This window comes from Cajanus cajan, chromosome 6, assembly GCF_000230855.2.
Source record: "Cajanus cajan strain Asha chromosome 6, NIPB_CcT2T_4, whole genome shotgun sequence".
Lineage (NCBI taxonomy): Eukaryota > Viridiplantae > Streptophyta > Magnoliopsida > Fabales > Fabaceae > Cajanus > Cajanus cajan.
Window position 1 is genome coordinate 11,573,519 of NC_138522.1, and position 14,166 is coordinate 11,587,684.

The 14,166-nt window shown below is 33.7% G+C and overlaps 1 non-coding gene across 1 annotated transcript; it reads left to right on the forward strand.

Moving 5' to 3' along the window:
- The first annotated feature begins 1,401 nt into the window (after positions 1 to 1,401).
- Positions 1,402 to 1,473, forward strand: TRNAQ-CUG (transfer RNA glutamine (anticodon CUG)). Its single transcript has one exon. It is a non-coding gene; the product is annotated as a tRNA-Gln (tRNA).
- Positions 1,474 to 14,166: the final 12,693 nt, after the last annotated feature.

Genomic DNA, 14,166 nt, shown 5'->3' on the forward strand with positions numbered 1-14,166 from the left:
TATCTCGAAGCAAAATTCTACACTATCCTTTTTCTTTTCTACACGAGAAACCTTCCTTAAATAATAACATTACTGATTTTAACAATCAGACCTAACTTCTTTTAAACTTTGATTAAGTTATCTCACCTTCAAAACCAAAATTTAAATATATTTTACTAGGGATAATATTTTCTACGATAAATATTACAATTGAGATTAAAATATAAGTAGTATTAATAATCATATGAAGAGAGTTTATCTTAAAATAATATTCTTTTAGGTGAGAAAAATTCATAGCTTAAATATCACATTAAACCTATTATTTTAATTTATATGAGATTCATAACATTATTACACTCCTTTAATTTTGTTTGGATTATAAATGAAAAAGAGAAGAAAGAAATAAAAGTAAAAGAGAAATACAAATAAATAACTAAATGTATTTTATTTTGATGAATATAAATGAGAAAGAAAGAAATGAAAAATTTTCTCTATATATTTGTATGAATGAATAAAAGAGACTGGAAATAAATAAATAAATAAAATTTAATATTTTTGTGCTAATTAAAATAATAAATCTAATCCCAAAAAATTAAAATTTTCCTCCATTATTTTTCTTAATATACAATTATTTATTATTTTTAACTTTTTATGTCATAAAAGTTCATTTTAATTTTTTAAGAAACTAAAAAAATGGAAAAGAGAGAGATCCCCGGCCCTCCCTTATTTCATGGACTTTTTTCTTGTACGACTTGTTTTTTTTTTTTTTTTTTTTATTTCTTCTCTTAAACAAATAATGAAATTTAACATTTTTTTATAGTATTTTTTTCTTTTCTATTTATATAGAAACAAACAATATGTAAGAGCTAGTTTTTATGGTGGCTTCACTTTATCAACAATAACAATGACAATTTTTTTGTCTTTGGTTGCTTGACTGGTTACTGCTTAATCTACCATATAAATAGTATTTTCTTTAGTTTAACTTTAATGAAACTAATAATTATTATAACTGACAAACTACAGAAGAAACCAATTCAAAAGTCTAAACAAAAATTATTCATGACTTAAAATGATATTTAACTTTCTATTGTATTGAAGGTAAAATTTAAAACAAGTAATAGATAAGTAATTATAACTAATATCATGTAAAAATTAAGACTATTTAAAACAGTTATAGTTTCAAAATATAAAGTATTTAGATTTTTTAATATTTCTTTTTTTTATTTAAGGTTAATCAAATAAAAAATTTATAATAAAAGAAACTTGACCAAGAGAAAATCACATTAAAATTTAATTAAATAAATAGTTTATGAAAAAAAATCCAATTATAAAACACTATTATAAAGAAGGTTTTATAAATGAATAAGAAAACAGACTTAAAATGCAATATATACTTTTAAGAGAACACCTATATCATCGAATGGTCCCATGGTCTAGTGGTCAGGACATTGGACTCTGAATCCAGTAACCCGAGTTCAAATCTCGGTGGGACCTTTATTTTTGTATATTTATTTACTTTTCTCAAAAAGGAGCACATATAAAATCAATTTAACTATCTTCAAAAATAGTATAATATTATTTATTATTTACAAACTCCATAATTTTTTTACCCTTCTAATTTGCTTTGAGTTGAAGAGTATTATTATGTCCTGCAATCAAGAGTCCAATTTTGTGAAAACCTTGGCATTTAGCACAGTAACCTTGCCCACTATGAGGGGAACTTTTTAATCAATGGGACTTGCAATAATTTATCTATAAAACCTTCTTTTCGAATTAAAATGTTGGCCACAGTAACGTTGTATCATGTGGAATTTGGATTTATCAATCTATGCCTTCAACAACTCAAGACCTTTCTTTTTGGGTCTTTGCAAATAGTAAATCACGTTTGAATTTTGATTTTTTTTTTTATAGTAAACATGAAAATTTTCAATGTGAACACATTGTTCTTAATTAACACTTGGTGATGAAATAGGTAAAAAATTAAGGTGAGAAAATTGAAATTATTTAGTTGAGATAAATTAGTAAGAAAAATTTATCACGTTGAAATAAAGAGAAATAAAAGGAAAATGTCTCATAGTAGATTGGATGTACTTTGTGCTCTGTACCATCTAATTGTATGTATGTAATTGAGCAATGCGAAACCATTGGCTGAGCACAAAGTTTAGGACATTAGAATCATATGATCAATCCATAATTTTAATTAGGCCTGAGCAAAAAATTTTGGCCGATCTGAAACTGACCAGACTAACGTTCAAATTTGATGAAGCGATTATTTCTCATGGATTTTGGATTTTTTCGAGTGTAAATTTCGAGTTCAAATAGGTTTAAACGGTCGAGCTCGATGTTTAGAATTTTCTCATCCGATATATCCAAACCTGACAGCTCATCTTCTTTATCTTCATCTTCATATTCTTCATATTCTTCATCGTCTTCATGTATTCATCATCATCATCATCTTCTTCTTCTTCTTCTTCTTCTTCACTCTGCAAACAACCTCTTCTCTTCAACCTTTGTAACAGCCCAAATTTTTACTGGGCCGTGGGCCCAATTCGTTGCCTGGAACGGGCCGTTTCGAAAGTGAAACGGGCCGTTCCGGAATAAAGAATTTGCCTAAAAAACGTAGTTGAGAACGGGCCGTTCCGGTTGGAGAACGGGCCGTTCTGAAAGTAGAACGGGCCGTTCCGGATTAGCTGAGGCAGATTCCTATATTCTCTTCTATTCTTTTTTCTTCCCCTCTTCATCTCTCTGAAGACCATGGGGCACTTAGAGGAGGAGACCAAGAGATTCCTGTTGTAGTTTCAACTGCTGTTTATCCAGGTACGGGGGAAAAGAGGATCATTTATATGTAGAGTTACATGAGGGAATTGGGTAGAGGAAGAACCCTTAGGATTATGAGAAATTTTATAATTATTTCTGTTTGAAGAATTATTGGTCACATATGATTCTGTATAGATTTAGGACAACAAATATATGATTAATTTGTAAGAATGATGATCTAGGAGAGAGAACGAAATTATAGAAAAGTGCCTGTAGGTTAGGTTTTGGGAAAATTGGATTATTTCTGTTTGAGGAATTAATTATACCATTAGATTCTGTATGTGTTGAGGATTATAAATATGCTAATAATTTGTAAGAATGATGATCTGGGAGAGAGAATGAAATTGTAGAAAAGTGCCTGTGAGCTAGGTTTTGGAACAATTAGGGATTTTACTATTTATGTTGAAATTATATTAAATTGTTAATTCTATTGATTATTATATTAATTTATGAATATCATTATTATATTATTTGATCAAAATTGATGATTTAAAATGTGAATTGATTGATATGTATGAAACCCATTATTTTGGATCTATTTGATGTGTGTATGGAATTGAGTTATGAGATGAGATGTTGTATGGATGTGAATATAATTGTGATTGTGGTTCCTCACATCAATGACTAGGGATGGCACGGCCCCTGGGTAAGTGATGCTACAGGGAGGGCGTGACCCTAGCATGGTGTGGGATGAGTAAGACAATTAACACGTATCACTTATGTCGAATATGGCAGCCCTGGCATAGGGTTAAGTGCAAGAGATTGTGTGGATTGTCATGTGATTGTGGTTCCTCACATCAATGACTAGGGATGGCACGGCCCCTGGGTAAGTGATGCTACAGGGAGGGCGTGACCCTGGCATGGTGTGGGATGAGTGAGGCAATTAGCCCGTATCACTTATGTCAGTTGTGGCGTGGCCTTGGCATAGTGTTAATTATAAGATTGGTGTGAATTATGGATGTGGAAATGATATTGTTAATTGTAAGATTGACATGAATTATGAATATGGAAATGATTTTGTAAATTGTATAATTGGTGTGGATTATGATGGATTGAGATATGTATGTGAAATGAGATATGTTAAATGTGAATTGAGATGTGAAGATGATGAATGATTGATATATATATATATATATATATATATATATATATATATATATATTATTAAATAATGAATTATGATGAGATTATATTGTGATGTGTTTGTATGTACTTTGCATATAGATATTTTCTTTTCTCACCGTATAAACTGTGGATATTTTAGGTGAAGAAGATCCGGCTACGAGTGGCATCTAGAATGTCAACAGTTAAATTATGGGAATGCTCTGATAATGTGACATCGGGGCAAAGGATTTCTAGGACAGAATATTTATATGGATTTGGTATTGTAATAAATGATTTTAAAATTGTAAACTCTTAAATTTTACCTTTCAAGTTTTATTTTTCAGTCATTTTCTTATATTGAAGAAAGAACAGTTTTGAAGTTTTATGTGAACCTTTTTACGAACCCTTTGAAAGTTTATTCTTCTTAATTAAATTATATTATATATGTGTTGGGGTAGTAAGTGTGTCACATTTAGTGGTATCAGAGCAGGTCGATCCAATCGGCCGTGAGTTACGAGTCTACTATGCTTATTTGGTAAATGAATGATAGAATGAATCGATTGTCAAATTTATTGATATGTTAGTATGATGATTGATTTTGTTTGTTGTTATTTAATTGTGTGTACTCTAACAATGTTTTGCATTATGATGATGATAACGATGGTGATGTTTCCCTTGTATTGTTAGTGTTGTGCTTACACTTATATTATTTTTTCATAGTTTGGTTGAAAGACATGATATAGCTTAGTTGATGCTATTCATGATTGTTCATTTGTTTTGACACTTATTGCTTATGTAAGAAGTGGTGGTTGAGTGGTATCGCTCGTGTTGTGAGCATATGTGCCAGTAATAGTGGACGAAGCCTTGTGCTAACCAACTAGAACTATTAGAACCTTAAATGTGGGTAAGACATTGATTTATCGAGTGTATTAAGAGTTTACGATTGGTGGATTTTCTGAAAACTATAGTTGTAGTGATTGAATCCAAAAGGTTATGTGTTGAACATTAGAGCTTTGAGCATTCTTGATGAAAGGTCAAAGTATTGGTGATTCCCTTAAGTTTTGATACTTGCATATTAACCTAGTTAGGGTTAGGTTGCATGAGGATTTTATTTCAGTTATAAGTCTTTTATGCTGAATGTGTGAGTTGATTTGGTTTAGAATTGTAGTGAAAATCTTGGATATGAGTTTAAGATGGAAAGAAGTGATTTTGGAATGGTTGAGGTATTTTGTGGGATGTTAGTACACTATTGTTGTATGGTGTAGGGAATATTTTCGTTGCAGTTTTGTTGTGCCAATAACAGTATCGTATTGACAGATTTAGATTTTATGGTCTTCACAAAAGTTGTAGCCTTGAATGTTATCTTTCCAATGGAACTGGAATCAGATAAAACGGAGGTCTAGAACTTTAGTTATAGCTACTTTAGTGATCAAAGGTCTAGTTGTAAGCGCCGAATATATCTGCTGAGGTTTTTGAAATTTTTAGCTAAGAAGATGATCTTTTTGGAATCTTATGTCTTCATAAGAGTTGTAGCTTATTTTCTTAGCTTTCTTTTGAGATAGGTTTGAGATCATTTGGATGAGTATAACTCTCTGTGTGTCAATTGCTTTTATAGTTGTGGAAGGTGGGTATATGTTGTCATGATGTTTTTGAGTTCTTAGGCATAGCAAGGATAAAAATAGATTTGGATATGATGTTTTGAGGTTTTGTCATTGAGAGGTTGTTTAAGATGATATGATGCTATGTGGTAAAGTTGGTTCATGTACGTGCTATATGGAGTAAATGGTGATTGATTCGTACATGCTTAGGAATGGTATATATGAAGGTTTAAAGTAGGTATTCTAATACGATTTGATATGCATGTATGTTGATATGAGGATAGATGACCTTATGGATCATTTAATGAGTGTTTATGTGTTTAGTAAGATTGATCTTAGGGTGTGATATCATCATATTGGAGATGAGGATGAAGATGTATCCAAGACAGCTCTATGCTAATTTATCTAAGTATAATTTTTAATTGTGTGAAGTGAGTTTTCTAGGTCCTGTAATTTCTGGCGGAGGTATAACATAGATCTATCTAAGATAGAATTTGTGCTTAAGTGAGCGATACTATTAGTGAGGTTAAGAGTTTCTTGGGTTAGCTCATTTCTACTAGAGATTTATTGAGTAAATTTCTAAGATAACATTACTTTCGACTAGGTCGTCTAGGAAGAGTGTTGTCCTTGTGGGGGATAGTAAGTATGAGAGTAGTTTTGAAATTCTTAACGAAAGATTGACTAGTGTTAATACTACTAGATTTTAGTAAGTCTTTTGTGGTATATAGTTATGCTTCTAAGATAGGTTTGGACAGAGTGTTGATGCAAGAAGGAACAATAGTAGCTTATGCTTCTAGGAAATTGAGAATTCATAAGAGGAATTACCTTACCCATAACCTTGAGTTAGTGATTTTGTCATTTATACTAAGATTTGGAGACACTACCTATATGATTCTAAGCTTGAGGTATTTAGTGATCATAAGAACCTTAAATATCTTTTGACCAAAGGAGTTAAATATGAGATAAAAGAGATAGTTGGAATTTCTTAAGGAATAAGATTTTGATCTTATTTATTATTTGGCTAAAGCCATTGTGGTGATCGATGTTTTGTGTAGGAAACTTTTATATTTATCTTCCCTTATGATTAGAGAGATGAATCTTTTGGCTCAAATTAGAGACTTAAGTTTGGCTTATAAGGTTACCCTTAGTAGTGTGAGACTAAGTATGACTTGAGTAGTGAATGAATTGTTGAAGGAAATTGGAGAAGCATAATTTTGGTGACAAGATATGAGGCTATAAGATAAGGTGATGGATGAGAGTTTGACTTGGGTATAAATGGAGTGGTGAAATTAGAGATTTGATATGTATACCTAGTGAACTTATGCTTAGGTGCTTAATCTTTAGAGATGATCATAGAAGTAAAACCAATATTGTGGCAGATGCCTTGATTATGATGACCTCTGGTATATCATTTTGATGATTTAAGGATTGGAATTGATTGAAGAATTTAGAGACTTATGCTTTGTGTGTGAGATTATCCTTAGGAGCATTGAATTGATTATGTTGAAAATGACTAGTGAATTAATGGATGAGATTAGAGAAGCCTAGGAATTAGAGCCTTTCTTAGAGAATCAAGTGGAAAAGATTGGTAGAAGTGTAGATAACTTTTCTGAGTAGAATCGATGTTGTTTTGAGGTGCAAGAACAAATTTGGGCGCTTAGTAACCTTCAATTAAGAAAGATGATTTTAGAGGAAGACATTCATTTAGGAGCTATTGAGATGTATCGGGACCTTAGGAAGATGTATCAGAGTGGTGCAGCGGAAGCATGGTGGCCTAAGGTAAAGAGAGGAGTAGAGAAATTGTATGCTCGTGTTTAGTATGCAAGAAGTCTTTAGGAATTTGTGTAGCACTTAGATGTCCCATTTTGGAACTGTAATGGTGAGTGGATAGACTTTAATTGTAGGTTTGTTTGAGACGCTTAAGAGATCGATTCTATTTGTGTTTTAGTGGATAGGCTCACCAAATTTACTTGTTTTATCCTTAGATATCCTTTGGTGAAAGTGATAGAGTTGTACATCAATAAGGTAGTGAGGTTGGATAAGAATTAGAAAGTAAGAAGCGAGGAGACTACCATTGCAAAAATTTCCGGGATGAAATTTCTTAAAGGAGGGGAGTATTGTAACAACCCAAATTTTTACTGGGCCGTGGGCCCAATTCGTTGCCTGGAACGGGCGTTTCAAAAGTGAAACGGGCCGTTCCGGAATAAAGAATTTGCCTAAAAAACGTAGTTGAGAACGGGCCGTTCCGGTTGGAGAACGGGCCGTTCCGGTTGGAGAACGAGCCGTTCTGAAGGTAGAACGGGCCGTTCTGCTGGGTTTTGGAACGGGCCATTCCGGTTTTGGAACGGGCCGTTCCAGTTGAGATTTTTGCTTGGTTCTGGAGGGTCCAGAACGGCCGTTCCACTTTTGGAACGGGTTGTTCCGGATTAGCTGAGGCAGATTCCTATAAATAGGAGGCCTTACCTCTCATTTTCTCACATCTCTCATTCTCTCTTCCTATTCTCTTCTGTTCTTTTTTCTTCTCCTCTTCTTCTCTCTGAAGACCATGCGACACTTAGAGGAGGAGACCAAGAGATCCCTGTTGTAGTTTCAACTACTGTTTATCCAGGTACGGGGGAAAGGGGATCATTTATATGTAGAGTTACATGAGGGAATTGGGTAGAGGAAGAACCCTTAGGATTATGAGAAATTTTATAATTATTTCTGTTTGGAGAATTATTGGTCTCATATGATTCTGTGTAGATTTAGGACAACAAATATAAGATTAATTTGTAAGAATGATGATCTAGGAGAGAGAACGAAATTATAGAAAAGTGTCTGTAGGTTAGGTTTTGGGAAAATTGGATTATTTCTGTTTGAGGAATTAATTATACCATTAGATTCTGTATGTGTTGAGGATTATAAATATGCTAATAATTTGCAAGAATGATGATCTGGGAGAGAGAACAAAATTGTAGAAAAGTGCTTGTGAGCTAGGTTTTGGAACAATTAGGGGTTTTACTGTTTATGTTGAAATTATATTAAATTGCTAATTCTATTGATTATTATATTAATTTATGAATATCATTGTTATATTATTTGATCAAAATTGATGATTTAAAATGTGAATTGATTGATATGTATGAAACCCATTATTTTGGATCTATTTGATGTGTGTATGGAATTGAGTTATGAGATGAGATGTTGTATGAATGTGAATATAATTGTGATTGTGGTTCCTCACATCAATGACTAGGGATGGCACGGCCCCTGGGTAAGTGATGCTACAGGGAGGGCGTGACCCTAGCATGGTGTGGGATGAGTAAGACAGTTAACACGTATCACTTGTGTCGAATATGGCAGCCCTAGCATAGGGTTAAGTGCAAGAGATTGTGTGGATTGTCATGTGATTGTGGTTCCTCACATCAATGACTAGGGATGGCACGGTCCCTGGGTAAGTGATGCTACAGGGAGGGCGTGACCCTGGCATGGTGTGGGATGAGTGAGGCAATTAGCCCGTATCACTTATGTCAGTTGTGGCGTGGCCTTGGCATAGTGTTAATTGTAAGATTGGTGTGAATTATGGATGTGGAAATGATATTGTTAATTGTAAGATTGACATGAATTATGAATATGGAAATGATTTTGTAAATTGTATAATTGGTGTGGATTATGATGGATTGTGATATGTATGTGAAATGAGATATGTTAAATGTGAATTGAGATGTGAAGATGATGAATGATTTATATATATATATATATATATTTTTTTTTTATTAACTAATGAATTATGATGAGATTATATTGTGATGTGTTTGTATGTACTTTGCATATAGATATTTTCTTTTCTCACCGTATAAACTGTGGATATTTTAGGTGAAGAAGATCCGGCTACGAGTGGCATCTAGAATGTCAACAGTTAAATTATGGGAATGCTCTGATAATGTGACATCGGGGCAGAGGATTTCTAGGACAGAATATTTATATGGATTTGGTATTGTAATAAATGATTTTAAAATTGTAAATTCTTAAATTTTACCTTTCAAGTTTTATTTTTCAGTCATTTTCTTATATTGAAGAAAGAACAGTTTTGAAGTTTTATGTGAACCTTTTTACGAACCCTTTGAAAGTTTATTCTTCTTAATTAAATTATATTATATATGTGTTGGGGTAGTAAGGGTGTCACAACCTTTCCCTTTCATTGCCATCGTCATTGAGAAGCTCCTAGTTCCCTGCTCTATTTAATAAGAATGGTGATGCAATGATCTGAAACTCAACAATTTCCCCCAATGAAGTAGTGATGGAGATCGACGGTGAAAGGCAGCGCGAGGTCCAAAAGGAAGCTTCTCAAAATGATAAATCCAATCGATTAACCTACAACCTGCATAGATTAAACCCACCAAAAATCAAGGCCCTCGTCGATCGGAGATGGCTCTTGATTTTTCTTAATCAGTTTCAAGAGATTTCAAAGATTTTGGTCCGGTTGTGGCCAACCGATGCTCAGGCCTAGTTCTAACAAATAAGAGTAAAAAAATTTAACTAATTAAGTCATTTTCGTGAATCGTGTATGAAGTACATGTCTAATAATTTTACATTTTATATTATTTCTTTTTCTTTCTTTTTTATCTTAAAATGAACAACCTCACAATATTATTTTTGCAATTTTCTTTTATTTTCTTTCAAAGACATAAAAAAGTTACCCTATTTTTATCTATTTCTTTTTTATTTATATTAATTATTTTTATTTTCAATCTACTATATTTCTTTCTTTGTTGCCAAAAAATGGCATAATTGATCATATACACATAGTTAGAATATGAAATATATGTCAGTGTCAAAATATTTATTTGAATATAAAAAGAGAAATAAAAAATAACAATTTTTTGTGCTAAAAGACTCATTCCCATGAGTTAGAAAATATTGCTCTTATGGTGTGTTTGATTGAAATTAAACATTGTTTAGAATTTCATCTTATTAAAATAGAAGCTCCTTTCAATTTTATCAAGTCATCTATATAGGATAGTGAATAATTATTCTTAATGGTCAACTTATTTAGTTGTTGGTAGTCCACACACAATCTGGTAATACCATCCTTCTTCTTGATTAACAAACTCGGTGCATTTCACCGAGACACACTAGGTCTGATCATTTATTTCTTCAAGAGCTCTTCCACTTGTGTATTCAACTTAGCCAACATCGTTGGAGCCATTGATATTGGCCTTGCACTTAAAACTAGATCAATGCAAAACTCCACCTCCCTATTATGAGGTAATCCCGAAACTTCATTAGGAAATACCTTCGAAAAATCCCTCACTACATCCACTACTTCCACCAATTGCTCACTTTTTATGCTCATAGAGGATAAGATCAAGAAACACTTAACTATTCCTTCATCCACACTTCAACTTGTTTAGCATAAATTAAATCATCTTTGCTTTCATTGATAAAAATTAACTCCTTCTTAGCACAATCACTTATAACCTGGTTAACAAACAACTAATTCATTCCCAAAATCACATTCAACCCTACTAAAGGAAAATAGATAAGGTTCACCTTATAACACCATCCAAACACCTCTACTAAGCAACCCAAACAACACTTATAAGAAATTACGAAAGTAGAAGTATGAGTAGGCACTAAATCAACATCTAATACCACTAGCTTCAACTTCTAACATAATGAATAGAGATAAAGTAGTGTGTAGCACCCAAATCAAATAAGATCAAGACATCCTTACTAGCCACTTTGCCCTTCTCTTCACTATATCTGATGAAGTGGAAGCCTCAACACCAGTCAATGTAAAAACTTGACTTACAGTGGTTGGTCGCTCCACCCTCAATACACTCCTAGTTTGATTAGCCATCTCCAAACAATCTTTGGTAATATGCCTAAAGTTGCTACATTGAAAACATTTTGAAGTAGTAGCTGTGTAATCTCTCACAATATGCGGTCCCCCACATCTATAGCACCTCACGCCCAGTGCTTCACCTTTAGGTGTATCAGTAGGCTTCCTTGTGATAAAAGCCCCTTACTGAGGCTGGAGCCTATTATAAGGCTTCCTTTGACCACTACACTTCTTGGACCTAGCTGGCCCCTCAACAGTTTTCCCAAATCTATTGGCTCCCTCAAGTCCCTTCACCATTTTTGCCTTCTCAACCATAGTTGGAAACTTTGTGATGGCCATAGGCACCATCACCCGCTTGAAGTCGTACTTCAACCCTTTAGCAAATTTCTACACTTATAAGCCTTAGAAATAACTTAGGTGTAGAAATGAGCTAGATGCTCAAATCTTATGGCATGCTCAAATACATATAAGCTTTCCTACTACAACCTCATGAACTCAACCTTATCTCACGCTCTCGGAAAAACGCTTCTCGAGGAATACCTTATTAAAGCATTCCCAATCAACTATCACTCTCCTAACAACCAACATCTACTAAGTACAACACATCTAATACTCTATCTCCCTTCCAATATATAAATTGCATAATTAAGCATCCTTTTAACTATACAACCTAGCACTACAAAAATCTTCTCCATCTCACAAATCTAGTGGTTAACCACCTCTGAATTTGCATCTCCCTTGAACTAAGGAGGATGACACTTATAAAACTCCACCAAGCCGTAACTCTCCTATGACCCTACTAGTCTTGCTACCTTAGTTGCAACTCTGTTCGCCTCCACTTGATCAAAATGGGCATTCTATTGTTGCATAGCCATGACCATCATCTCCATGACACGAGCTATTTGGTCATATTGGGGTCTCACCATTTTCTACAAGGATTAATAAATCCATTGAGTAACACCCAACAACAACAACACACACAACACAACACAACACATACAACCTAACAACTACACAACAAATCCACCCCCACAAAGTATCCATAATAGGCTCGATCAGCTTTTATACCATAAAAGTGTAATGACCTGGTTGATCATTACACCTACTACGATTCAATTACTACACAATGGAAGACTAAACAACAGACATCATAATTCGGATTTATCATACAACCAATAACTAGTATCATGTACATACATGCTATATACAAAATATAGTACTAAGTGCAAAATAAACCTAAGCGCTGGTCAACGTCTATACAAGACTTGATTACATCAGAGTAGCCATTAGCAAAACCTAGCCACCCCCATCGTGACTAACTGCTAATTGCACAAGTCATCTTATTAATCCTGTCTTGCTCCCATATCAAGTATGATCGTTGCAATTCCAATTACAATGAAAACTCAACATATAATCAAAATTTAACAAGTCGTAGCAATACTACATAATCAACACATAAACCATACCATCACATCAAAATATAACAACTCGCAACATGACAACTTAATCAATTTCAGCATGTTCAACACATCAACACATTTATTACATCTGATGCGTTGTTACACATTAAAACTATGGAGATTTCTTACAACACAGGGTGAGTAGTTTAAGTGCCTAGACCTTATCGAATCACAACGTGTGACCTATCTCAAGCAGGTCAGTTAAGAACTCAATTTGATTCCTCAGGTTTGTCACTTAAATTAGGAAGTATAGTACTAATGTCAAAGTATAACAGTTTGGGTGCGAGCCTATCACAACATTAGCTTGCATCATTAAGTCACTTATGGGATAAATCCATCGACTATCCTCTAAGTACTACATCCTTCCAATACTAGGTTAGAGACTAAGTCTCTAGCTTACTACATTATTCAGTTGGTCACTTTATACATATATCTCGACCTTGTCCACACTGGTATACCATATAAAACTTACCATTCAATAGTCAACCCACATATTGAAGGTTTTTCAACACTTGGGCTCTCAAAGCGTCATATCTCATATCTACACAATGGGATATTTAGTTTTCAAAGTCGTCACTTACTTTTCTTTTTCATGTATCTTAAATAGGACATGTATCTCGACCCCATGCTTAATAACTTAACAACGTAAAAAACTTTAAATAAATTAACACATGCAGTTTTACACCTTAATTATCTATCAACTCAACTTAACACATAGGTTTTCTATCATCCATCAGCATCTACATAACTTATTCAACATCAATCAACTATTTAAAACAACTTAAATAACAACTTTTTATCATACAACTCATGCCCAACGTCACTCACTGGACGCCTGACGCCATTAAGACAAAGAGCTCTTTGTCTCATCCACACCTAACGCAAAACCACCTGCACCCAACGTGATTGAGGCAAATAGTCTCCCATATTCTTGTGCCTAGCATGACAACACCATGCCTGATCCCATTTAGGAAGAGGGCTCTTTGTCTGATTCACGCCTAACACCACCTACATTAGCATCTAACATGAATCCAGGTAGAGATGAGACTCTCTCCTTATGCCCAATGTTGTTCAACCCACACTCGACATGAATCCAACCTGAGATGATTCTCTCTTTTTACATCTGGCACCATCAATCTTACGCCCGATGTGAATAAGACAAAGACCCCTATTTGGAGTCACAACCAACACCTTGAAGTGCGGTACCATATTTTGCACTTGTGCAAAACCCGATTTTGGCCATTCCACCTGAAATTCAGAATTCCAAACAACATGCACTACATAAAACATTTATACAACTCGTACAATACAATTTCATTATCAAAAATAACATGCAACTAAAATCAATCAAGAATCTACTCAATTTCTCATACTCCACTTTAAA